This window comes from Protopterus annectens, chromosome 3.part0 (assembly GCF_019279795.1).
Source record: "Protopterus annectens isolate FY-2018-M chromosome 3.part0, PAN1.0, whole genome shotgun sequence".
In the NCBI taxonomy this organism is placed as follows: Eukaryota; Metazoa; Chordata; order Ceratodontiformes; family Protopteridae; genus Protopterus; species Protopterus annectens.
In genome coordinates this window covers 1,634,721,976-1,634,735,457 of record NC_056731.1, presented here as the reverse complement: position 1 = coordinate 1,634,735,457, position 13,482 = coordinate 1,634,721,976, and positions in this window count along the sequence as shown.

Here is a 13,482-nt window from a genome sequence, read left to right as displayed (position 1 = left end):
GAGAGCCAGTCACTCCTGATGTATCTCATGGTTCAGAGCAATATCTTCTGTAGCTGTATAGAATTGAAAAAAGACAAGATATGAAAGGGTAATGAATAAATGTATTGGCTGGCTAATCCATGCTATATTATTGATGTTGATGGGTCACTATACTTACACAACTGGGGGTGTTGGCAGTCTTAAATTTATCCTCCCATTGGCTCAGGAGGTCCTCTATGTGCCTCTTCATGCCACTGTAGTGGTGATGACATTGCCCCAGTTTGTCGAATATCAGCTGTACAAGAGACACGCTTGTCCAAGTATTCCAAGACTCAGCCTTATACTGAAACCTGGTATAATCCCTCACAGCAGCATATGGCTGTAGCACTTGATGAGGAATGCCACAAAATCCAGGAATCCTCATCACCCCATTGTGCTCTAAATGGAGCACCATCCTCACCTCAAAGCCATGCCTGCAGAAGTACACCTAGAACTATGTGTCTTTAGTGATACTTAATTCAGATCTCATGTGTAACAGCCTGTGTACATTTACCCACAGCTTAGCCTGCTGCATTTGCACAATTAAAAGCACACACATGGCATGGCAGACACATTGGCAATGATTACATCAAACAACAATCTTCTTCTTCTTTCGACTTTTCCCAGTTAGGGGTCACCACAGCAGATCACCTGTCTGCTCATGGTTGGCAGTAGAGTTTTATGGTGTTGAGTTGCCAGGCCACAGCCCAACTTTCTACAGAAGGCACGCACATGCACACAATCACACCTAGGGCCAATTTAGAGTGTCCAATCCACCTACAGCATGTCTTTGGGATGTGGGTGGAAACTGGAGCACCCGGAGGAAACCCATGCGACCACAGGTAGGACATGCAGACTCTGCACAGAAGGCACCCCAGCTGAGGATCGAACTGGAGAACTTCTTGCTGTGAGGCAGCAATGCTAACCGCTGCACCACCGTGGCCACCCTATATCAAACAACAATGAAGGTGTGAAATTTGGCCATGTGTGATGCTTACCTTATTTACACATGTTCCAATGTAAATACTGAAATGCTTTATGGAGTGTATTATAATCATTGCTGGTTGAAGGTAAAATGGTATAAACTGTGACATATTGGACTTTTGGGGCTTACACACTTGTAAAGTTGAGTAGTACCACCTGGGAATCAACCCAGGAGAAAAAGAAGGATAAAGTGCTAACCTTTGCTTATTAACTGTCATTGCTACTGGAGACATTTCATCTTTCAAAGTGTTAATTTCAGATTTAATAAATCTAAAAAATGAATGGAGCTATTCTAAGATATGCCTGTATATGTGTGTGACTTGAAGTAGTCATAGCACTGCATTTCTGTGTAAAAGGCCATATTTGTGAAAATAAATAATTTTCAGATGCACGGAATTGCATGACCTGAGAAACATGTTGGAGTAGATATAGATAGATAGATAGATAGATAGATAGATAGATAGATAGATAGAAAGATAGATAGATGGACAGATCAATCTATATCACTCTATCTACCTAGATAGATAGATATACATACTTCACATAACGTACTGTCCTAGACACATAGTTATGATATGTGATGACTATAATAATTGTAACAGCACTATTATGCACATCATACCTATGCAAGTGCATTTTAAATTAACTGTCATAACTTCCATGTTTAACATAATTTACACAGATTATATTAAACTTATATAGCAAGCATTAATGCTATGCTTTTGCAAAAATCAGATTTATGATACTCATTTGTATTTAGTACTACACTTCTGATCAAAAGTTTGCGATAAATGTCATTCTGAGTCCTTCAGTAAAAGCATCGGTAAACTGGATTTGAACGTTGTATTACTTGCCCTCTTTATCTAACTTCACAGCACTTAAACCTTGTGCTACAGGGTTAGGTAGCTGACATGTGCATTTTCTACATTCAGCACTGTGCAGAGTGTTGATGGCAGGGCACCAGTGCCAGGCTTGTTTGTGCTATGGAAGGTAGTTTAAATTAGATTTTTCATTTTTGCCTTTAGATGTGAAATGTCATTGTACAGTGCTAAGTGATGTGTAAAGGCAGAAGGCAAAATAATATGTATGTATATATATATATATATATATATATATATATATATATATATAACTGGCTTGAACACCCCAAACAACTTGCGTATATCCAGCTGTCTACTATACACAACTTAATTTACAAGCCCACTGCCTGCTCTGCACAAGGCAAGCTAGTCAAACCTTACATATCAAACAGACCCCTAAGATCTCTAAACCCTCAAAAAGACCAGGCCAGTATCTAAACTCATACTCTCTCCCTAAACTATGGAATTCTCTTGCCCTAGCTACTAGATTAATCCCAGACCTAGCACTCTTCAAAGCCTCTTTAAAAGAATATCTGTCACATGGCTCTGCATCTGTACAACTCTCCTTTACTTCAGCTACCAGGCTAGCTCCTCCCCTCTTCTCTTTCCTTCGGTCACTTTAAACTCCCACTAAGTCTGTCAAGCCCCACTCCTTTTCTCTTTTTGTCACCTTAAAACTCCCACTTAGTCTATGCTATTGTTCTGTCTTTGAACTCGCACTCAGTTTGTACATTTCACTGCAGTGCTATTATTCTCCTTATCTGAACCTATATGAAGCTTCATGTAGGAGTGACGTGAACAGATGTAACTTGTTTACTTCAACCAGTGAGAAGCTTATTCTAACTGCCATACACTGCCATGTTAACATGTAATTTTGTTCTTTAACTTAAACTTTTAATACATTTACTGTATGATAATTGAGTGCCATAATCACGTCCCAAATTAGATTGTTAATTTCTCTTGATTTTAGAAGAAGTGTATTGTAATGAATTTTTATGCCATGAGTATGCCTGTAATGTTTTAAATGCCAGTTATGTGTAGTATGTTTTCACAATGTGTTCACAATATCTAAATGTCTGTATGTGGAGCTTTTCTCCCTGGGCCGCCCCTGAAAATGGAATCTGTTGACCCAGACGGACTATCCCAGTAAACAAATGCCAAATAAATAAATAACTATATGTGTGTGTGTATTGGTATGTGTGTGTGTGTGTGTGTGTGTGTGTGTGTGTGTGTGTGTGTGTGTGTGTGTGTGTGTTGTATATATATATATATATATATATATAAATAAATTGCATTTCAGCAGCAAAGCATTGGTAACAGCAATTGACAAGGACTGTAGGGAACCATATTTAGCAGTTAACACACAGACTTAAGGTGTTCAATTCATATCCCAAAATGTGGGTCAATACTTCATCTGACACCATAATCAACGGTACCAGGACTATAGATTTGGACAGCCCAGTGCCTTTGCCTTTGCTCCCAACTCAATGTATTTGCAGCTTATGCCACAGACATAGCTGGCTGACAGATGTGTTGTTTTCACTCAGTAATATCCAGGGTGCTGATGGCAGCACAATGGTGCCAGGCTCAGCTGTGCTACAGAAGGCAGCCCAAATAATTTTTTTTCAATTTTTGCCATCAGCTGTGAACTGTGTTTGTTCCCTGCTGAGTGACACACAAATGCAAAAGGCAATAATTGAATAAATAAATTAAAATAACAAATATACAAAGAAATTATAAGTAAACACTAACACTATTAAAAGATATAACCAGCAATGAACAGAGCACTGACCGCATTAACCTGATACATTCATCCTTTTAGCATCTGCTTGCCACTTCACAACCTGCATTTGTGTTACACATGATAATGCTTTAATGTGATGCCAATTCTTTAGAAAGGGGACGCACAGAAAACTGCAATAGCTCATTATTGAAACAGTATATTCAGTTAATAATGACTCATTTTTTAAGTAGATCTATTATTGTCAGAATGACTACTTGTGACATATGAATAAATACTCCTGCATATGTGAGACATATGTCCGCATTCCTCATGTAAATACCTTTGTGTCATCGCACGTTACAGATTCTCATATGTTACATAATTCATAGCACATGCTTTTATTAATAATGAGAAAAGTTGAATTTCCAACAATAACATTTGTAACAGCAATTCTTAAGGAGTACAGGTATAGTTTTCCCACAGAATTTAGCATGTTCATTTCATATGCAAAATTGTATGCCAACATTTATTCTGAACTCCCTCAGAACAAATATCTGTAAACTCAATTTGAACAGTGCATTACATGTCATCTTTCACTAAACGCACTGTACTTACAGCTTGTGTCAGGCTCATTTGCACTACATATGGCATTCCAAATTAAATTTATGAGTTTTTGTCTTAGAAAGTAAATTACCATTCACTGCTAGTGATCGACACTCAACATTGCTCAGTGCCAAGCAGCGTGCAAATGATGAAGAAAGAAAAAATTAGAAAACAAGTTGGACTGTGCATTTCTAATGTTTTCTCCACTTTTCTGGTTTATATCAGAAACAGAAGCTAATTAAACATTACTACTTTCACACAAATTAGCACCCTCCCTGGATTTGAACCTTGAAACCGTGGCATTAACAAGACACATTGCAGATTATTTTCTCTGTTCGCCACAGACATATATTAGGAAGAAGAAAAAGTAGATTACACATATTTAAGTTGTGATATTGTATCACTTTACAGTAAAGGTGCAACACAAGCATTTTCAGACACTTGTTATTTGTAATTTGTCAGTAGATGTTTACATAAATGGGATAGTTGCAACAGCTAAGCTAATACTTCTTGTCACAGTAGTAACCAATAGCTGCAATACTATAGCTGTTTTCTTCTCTTTTGTTTTGTGAACATAATTACCTTTCCTGTGCTTTTCTAACATGAAAACAATGTCATTTGGATTGATTTTGCTATCTATTTGTATATTTATATGGGTTATTACATAATTAAACTTACAGACATCTTTTTATTCAGAGGTACAGTGTAGTCATGACCTTTTATAAATAAAACTGTTATAAAGGTTTATCTCCTAAGTAAGTCAATGCAATCCCTGACTTTTTGGTAACTGTCTTCCCCCTGCCACACTCTCAGTAAGTGTACATCAAAGTAGCAGAAGTGTGAAGCACTATTTATTCCTACAGTTAGACTGATCATTTACACATGCAAGCCCCTATCATGCAACACTTCCCACTGCTCATTTTTGTACTGCTGGGCTGTGTGCATAGAATCATATAGGTCCTCACACCATGGTTACTTACTTGGCACTTAGTGCAGATTGTGGGGTTCATGAATGCTAATAAGTTGACATCTGATTTACATATTCACAATGCTCACAAGGCTGAATCTGAACTATATAAGCTAATTGTGTTGGTAAGGCATTTGTATCCTAGTAGGGGAAACTTTGGATCCAGAGAGACTTCAATACTGCTGTTTCACTGCTGAAATTGCAGTTGCTTGTATACTTTCATACAGATATTCTTTCTTTAAAGGTATGCAATATTTATTTACAAAATATATTTTAACATTAGTAATGAATTACATTTGTCAATATCAATTGTTTGCTGTCTGTATTTTGCCTTTTGGGGTTGTCATAGCACTTGCAGCACTTATGTTTCTTTTAAGAAAAATCAAGTAATGTTACCTGCCTTTCTAGCAATATTTCTCTGAGAAATCTGAACCATTTAAAAAAAAATGTTGTATAACTAGTAGCAATGACAAGGTTACAGTTGTAGTCCAATAAATGTATTCAGATTGTGATAAATGTCTCACATCAGCTAAAGGGGATATCTCAAATGTTAAACTTGTGCAAATGCCTTCATTTTAATTTTAAGTAAAACTAATTTTGGTAATCTGCTATCTATTACAATGTTATGAATGTCTTGTCACCCTCACAGAAGAGATTTATCATTGCTATTAATATTTTTTTTATTTGGAGGGGATGGGTAATCTTTATAGTTGTGTATTACCAGTGCATAGTCCCAGAGAGCCATACATTTACTTTCTTTTATTCATGATCTCTGCATGCATTCATACATCTTTTCTTACCAGTCACCTTGCTTAATTTCTTTTTTTTTGTTTCTTATTTTTCATCCCATGCAGAAAGTTTGCACATAAAACATCTGGTCCACATAAACCATCATTCACAGATGCAGAGAATGAGATGATTGTCCAGTCCCTGTATTGACATGGCCCAGATCTGTTACAAGCAGAGCTAACAAGTCCTCCTGTGACTATATCTGGGAGCCAGTGATCAATGATGTGCATGCCATGGAAGGACATATCTGTGATTATAGGAAAATAATACTTCAGGCCAGTGACATGCATATTAATATGCAGATGTATACCGGACTTTGTGGCTATTTCTTGTATCATTTGCATTGTAATGTTTATCATCCTATTTTCATCTCTATTTCTTCTATCTAGGCACATCTTGCACTGATTTTCTATGACTGCCTACAAATGGTGGGCACATTCATTTTTTATATTATTGTTTATATTACTGTACATAAAGTTGGTTTATTTAAGTCCTTTTTTACTTTCAATTGCATGCATCATTGCTCAACTTAAGTTTTATATAACTAAGTTTGATCAGTTTTTATTCTAGTTCTCTCTGCTGTTATCATAGGCGAGTCTGCTACTGGCATTGCGGAACTCATATCACCTGATATCAGAGTACTGGTAGCCTCTGATGATGATGATGATGATGGTGATGAACAGGCACAGTCTGTGGATACAAAAGATCAGTCTGACACTGAGGTTATGGCTCCCAGATCCTGACCATACCTAAACATACTCATGACACAGAGCCATCAGAGATAAGACAAGTTGAGGGTGACACAAATGACTGGGGTAATATGGTTATTCCAGCTGCAGAGCTGGCTGAGTCTCTGCCTAGCAACCAGAGGGTGGAGTACCACACAGAGGTGTTGGTAGAGTTGCTTAGAGGATGCCTGCTGTCGACCCTTCTCAAGATGTTGGTGTATCAGTAGATTCCACACAACATATGTGCAGGGCCATCACAGAGGAACAGTGAGGTCCCACCAGGACCTCAGAAGACATAGACTGAGTACTGCATCTTCTGCATTCTGACCTGCAAGACTGCCTGAACCATGTAAGTAACTCCTTGGACAGGATGTATGACACACTGGATCAGGCAATGTTTGCAATGGCACATCTGCGGGCAGAGGTCAGCATCCATGGTGTTAGAGAGCTGCTACATCATCAGGTGTTAGCTGACATGTCTGTGCCAGATACTGCTTCCATAGTGGCACTACTTCCACTGCTCTGGCAATTGTGATGACAGCTGATCCAGCTGACATCATTCAAATTCACATTCAGTTAGTACCCTGTCTTCTATCTACGGCCATAGAACTAGCAGTACAATTCTTGGCAGAGGTAGTTCTTGTGGTAGGGGGGAGGTGATGACAATTAAATAGCTATTTTGTCATGCATGGCTCACACTCATCAACATTCCAGGCTGTAGTGCTAGAACAAGTGCATTGATTGTGTTCATGGAGACCCACACACATTAAATTCATCTTGCCCATGCCACCTCACACACACACACACACACACACACACACACACACACACACACACACACACACACACACACACATATACATTATAGAAACATTACTACTGAATTATATAAATATGTTTCTACTGGCCCTGACAAATGCATACTTGCTGAAAAACTTGTTTTTCACCTGCATACAGATCTTTGGTGTCAGGCTTACCCTCCTGTAAACCCCACCCCTACCTTGTGCAAGTGATAATGACTGTGCCCTGTCCTTTGCACATTTCTTTGTGACTTTGGGTTGCGTATATATCTGACGCACAGAGTGGATTGCTAATGCTTGCTCACTTTATACATTCCTGAACAGCTCTGCAATGTTGAATTGCTGAACTTGCATATAATTCAGTTACTTATGCCTTCACTAGCATATTGTGCCACTTACCTTTATTTTGAGGGAGTACACAAAGTGCAGCGCCGCTTAATGAATATGAAATAGAGGGCTACCATTTTCACATCGTGCACATGATAGTAGCACTAAGTGCAGGTTCATAAATCCGCCTCTATGCCTCCTGCTGTGTAATACACTATAATCACTAAGTGCAGCAGCTTCAATGATTAATGCTACTTTTTTGCCTCCCCCCCCCCCCCCCCCCCCCGGATTACTAAATCTGTTTTTTTTGGATCAATTTTTTCAGATGTTGATAATGGGTGATCCTATGTGATCCAAGCTTCATCATTGTCATTAATGCTTTGTGGTTTATGTTTCCAATGCTTTCATCTACTTTTATTTTGAAGTGTTTGCACATTTTCCCAGTACAATAGTCTTGCCACTTTACTGTGCCTTTCAGTATACAGACCCTCAGCTATGGACATATCACACCCAGGCCCAGCAATAAGATGTAAAGCTGTTTCCTTTCTGTTTTACAGACCCTGGATTTAACTATTTCTCCTAGTTTTTCAATAGTCTTGGCAAACCAGTATGTATGTAGACCCCTGTCTTGGGCCGTCGTTACTGTCTCAAGTCTTGTTCAACATATGGTGGTCTTAGGAGCTTTCTATGCTTGTTTATTATATTTGTAGACTTTCTAGTTTTCTTTCGTTATCATCTGGTCCTTTACTTTACATTCTTTCTTTCATGTTTTGGTGCTTTTAATTTCAGTCTGATTCTCTTTTACTTCTGATTCAGTTTCTGTTTATACTCCATTCCAAAATGCTTATCCTAAATTAAGCAAAGATTTCAATTTAGACTTCTTATCTTCATGCTTTAGAACTTTCACTATGTTTGGAACTGATGAGATCAGCAACTATGAGTGCATTCCAATGATTGTAGACCTATACATGTAATCAGACTCAAGGAGGCCCACACCTACTTCCAGCCGAGGGATATATAATCTTGGTATGCACTAATTTGTATATATCATTTGATAAGTTCTCTTGTCCAAATGATTCAAGGCTGTTTGAGGCCAATCAGTCACACATGAAAACTGCAGGTTACATGAAGAACAAATTTATTTATGGCTTGGATATTATTCCTAATCTTCAAGACAGTTTTCAGTATTAGCTTTATTTACCTACAGTGGGAGTTGGACCATGCCACTTAAACTGACGGTGCTCCTGGGCTGCCCCTGAAATATACCCATTGAGCATACCTTTTCTCAGACTTATACAATATGTGGTGAGGGTTGTACTGTGGAAGAAATTAATTTGAAAATATGAGCTGTGTATATGTTTCTTCCATTTTTAGTGAGTTTTTTTTCCCTTTTCGACAGATTTCAGTAACCATTTTTTATCTGAAGTCTGGATGAATGATTTAGAATTTATTTTTGATCTGCTACAAATATTGATTATTTTTCTTTAATTGTAGTGCATTTAATGAAATCCAGGCTGCTATTCTTGACAAGTGGCATGGAATCTTTAATCTGGCTACTCTATCAACAGCTCAGGTAGATAGAACTTTGATTTAATAAATTATTGAAAGAATGGCTCTTCAGGACTGCAGCACATCTTAATTTAGCAATACAGTGCCAGTATAATAAAATTAAGACTAAAACCCAAATATAAGAAAGAATAGCAAATTAGAGATTTAGCTTGGTTGAAGGGAGTTAGATAAATATTTCTATTTGATATCATTATAATAGACTTCTCAAAGCTACAGAAAGAAAGAAAGAAAGAAAGAAAGTAAAATAACATTTGCTTTGCTATCTTGATACTCCCAAAGTTAGGAAATGAAAGTTGAGGTTTGCATTAAAGCAAATATGAAAATAAAATGTATTTAAGAGTTAGCGTCTGAGGAGAAAAATCACAACAGTCTCTCTTAACAAATAACAGTTTTCATTATCTTAAGAATGAAAGTTATAAAAATCAAAAAGTTAAATACTGGAATCATTTTTAACCAATAAATATCTAAGGCTTCTTACAAAGTCAAGTTTACTTTCAGATTTATTGTGTCAGCAGTCACAGCAACATTGCAGGGAGTATATATGTGGCTACTGACTTCAAAATTATTTAAGTTCCCTACAATAAAGGGCAACAGACCTAGTAATGACACTGGAAGCCTCTATGAGTAAAATTAATTCAGATGAGATATGTCAGCAAAGAGTCATATATGTTATGCACCTAGAAGAGTAGACTGTCAAGTCTGTCATCAGCTACTCACTTTTACATACATTTTGTAAAAGCTACATTTTGTACAGTCAGACCACAGGAAGAAAGGACCTTTTGACATGAACATAAGGAGAAATTTAAACAAGAATGGTTAAAAGCAAACAGGTAATTGCCAAATGTGGGGTTTTAGATGCATTTAACTATAAATAATTACAATCTTGACAGATGTTTACATATTGTAAGAAGTGAAGATGATCTTGCCTGAGCACATACATTTATCAGTACTATATACATCAACACGTGTAAGAATAATTACATCACAGAAAGATAAGAGGTGGTGTGTGGTAGAGGCGGAGACACAAGGTAATGAACTAACCAAGTAAAATGGGCTAAATCATATTAATAATGAGAAAGCAAAGCCTCCATTATGTTAAAAGGATAATAGAATTCAGGATCCCTCATGATCAAAAGCAATGTACAATTATCAGTGACATCCCACTGCTTTAATGGAGAGAAGAGGATAGACAAGGTCAAGCTAGTACTTATTTTATTTTGTTTATTTGTTAGATAGCTACATAAACTAACCCAGAACAGATCCATTTCAGACAAAGCCCAGGCCACAGCTAATAAAAGGTGGCAGATACATAAGTGTACCATGTAATATAGGAGAGCCAGAATATTCAATATCACTTTTTTTTGGATTTATTGGGAAATTGATGCCACAGGGGGAAAAAAACTCATAAGGATACAGGTAGGACAAACAGATTCTGTAATAGAGGCATCTCAGCTAGTTACCAAATCAGAGAAACAGAAAGATACATATATTCAGAAGTATTTTTAATGACTGATTTTCTAATTCATTTAATAACCAGATAGCTCGACTGATCTGACAGACGTGTCATAGGAAAGCCAAATAAATTACTGGAAATTAACCAAGTGTGTACTCAGTGTAAAAATGCATTATATAAGACATTATTATATTATTCACTAATAAGGTAAAACAGTTTAAAAGCTTTACATTTCGCAGATTACAGAAACCAGTCAAAGCATCATTTTCAAGTATTGTCTCCAAGATGCTTGGCAGATGACTTTCTCTTTAAGTTTTTTATCTTCAGTAATAAACAAGGGTGGGCCAAGCATGCATATTGTATAGCTGTTTATTCCATATCATTGCTGCTAAAAAAATTCATGCTAGTAGTAATTTATAGTTTGCCTTAAGAATAATCAGAGAAAGCTGTGAGGAGGAATTAATACAGAATGTTCTGTCAGGACTCTACAGGGGTCGCAGCACCTAGTGATTATCAGACACAGAACAATCAAGCTTCATTTGAAGTTCTAAAGAATCCCTGTAACAAAACATCAGTGTAATCAAATTTAATAGCCTCTATGAAGCATAATCCCATTAAAAATAATAACTTGCTTTTCCTTTGACAAAGTCCAACTGATGACATGTAATAGGCTTATAATAATACAGCCTACAAAGGCCTTTGTGCTAAAAAGCAAAAAAGTAAAAAGAGAAACTTTGTGGGGACAGTATGTTCTCTGGCTATCACACATTAATTACTGTCTTGCTTACAAAAGGTATATTGAATTCAGACACTCCATGAGATTAAATGGCATTGACTTTGTGAAAGTTACTTTTCAAGATGGCATGGTTAATGTTGCTGTTTTTGGTGAAATGAGGCACTCTAGGGTATGCATATTGCTTAGTCATGCCCTTACTTCAATTCCACTTTTATTCTTCCCAGTAAAGATATCTCTTATATTTATCAATGCCTTATATCATGAGGGTTAAGAGTAGTGGCCTTCTAAATTAGGGAACAAAGAGTCCAAGTGTCATTAGGGCCTACATTTCAAATAAGTTCTTGTAGCCTATGGCTTAAATATGTCCTTGTCAGTTAACAGACAAATAAATAAATCAGAGTGCATGCAGTATTCTGCTGTTGGGTAATTCTGTCTTCTGTTTCATTTTCATAGAGTCAGTGTAAGAAACATTTCTGGTAAAGGATGCACTATATTGAAAGGTTCTGATCCCACTGTTATCACAGAAGTAATTTTCCTTTGCATCTACCAAAAGTGAGATTGACCTAAGAAAATATTACCGTCAAGTAGCTTAGGCTGTGGAAAGCAAACTGACGCCTGATGTTGGGCTGATTATCTTTACTTCCCTTTCAGTGAAGAACAAATTATGAGGAAACCATGTGGGCAGATTCTGAACAGGATCTAGTGAAATTAATAACAAAATGGCTTAATCTGTCAACAGCACCATAAACAAAATTTAGTGGTGACAGGTGAGCAGTGGAGTTGATGATTTGGTTATTTGAGCAAGCTGTATGCAGGAAGTGGAGTAGTGTTTGACAGAATGTAGTCATACTAAAGATTGGGTTAATGGGGCTCTAGCAGTATAGACACCAGCTTTCATGGGACAAGTGCAGCTGCTGACACTATTAACTCATTTTTAACTGTAAACACTAATAGTAAACATTTTTTCTAATATAAAGTTGATACCCAGTGTGGCAATAATTCATTGGGAGAAGACCTATTACTTGAGGGCAAACTCATCAAATATGCCATTTTGTCTAGCTTGCTGTCTGTCTTAAAAGTGAAGCATTGTTATTTATATAAGGAGGGGGATGGAACTGACAGGGGAAATAGCCACCCCCATAACAAACTTCAGGATGTACCACTGTGTTAGGACCCTTTCAGTTGTGCTCCCATCCCCAAAATGACATTGTAACTTTCATCTGTTCACATTCTTGAAAAATTAATTATTTCATTCTTCTCGATTTTCCTTTATTCTGTCTTCCATTTAGCATCACTGTTTAGGATCTGATTAATTCTGTTGCTGCTGCTGGTGCTTTCTACATATGCTTTTGGGAAAATGTATGTACCATCTATATACACAGGTTCTGAAGAGTTGTTAAGCTGAGTGAGTGATTCAATACTGTTGGCAGGTAAATGTTTAATAAACCATCTGATGCATATAATTTACAAAGAAAAACAAAAAAAAATTATGTCTGACAATAGTAGTTTTTTTCCAACTTTCCAGCGCCATTAAATGTGTCTCTGATATCTATGACCTAGAACTTCTACTGTGCCTGAATAAATTGCCTTGCAGTAAGCCACTCTTGTTGAACTCACTGTTCAAGTGCAAATGTAAGGTTACAGGGATGGTTGTTCAGAGCTACCTGAAAAAGTTAGAGCAGTTAACTAAGCTGAAGAAGTAAGCAAATTATGTACTTAATCTCTCATTTTTTACACCATTTTCACTACTATGGTGGGTGACAAGGTGGATTTGTGACATTTTTTTCAGTAGTGAAGACAACACTGAGATTTCAATATGTGCAACCTTTAGTTATTCCTTTGACAAACTGTTAACCACATATAAGGCTAGTTTAGCCTCCTCCTTAACAATACTGAAGCTGGTAACTCAGGGGAGTGGCAATATT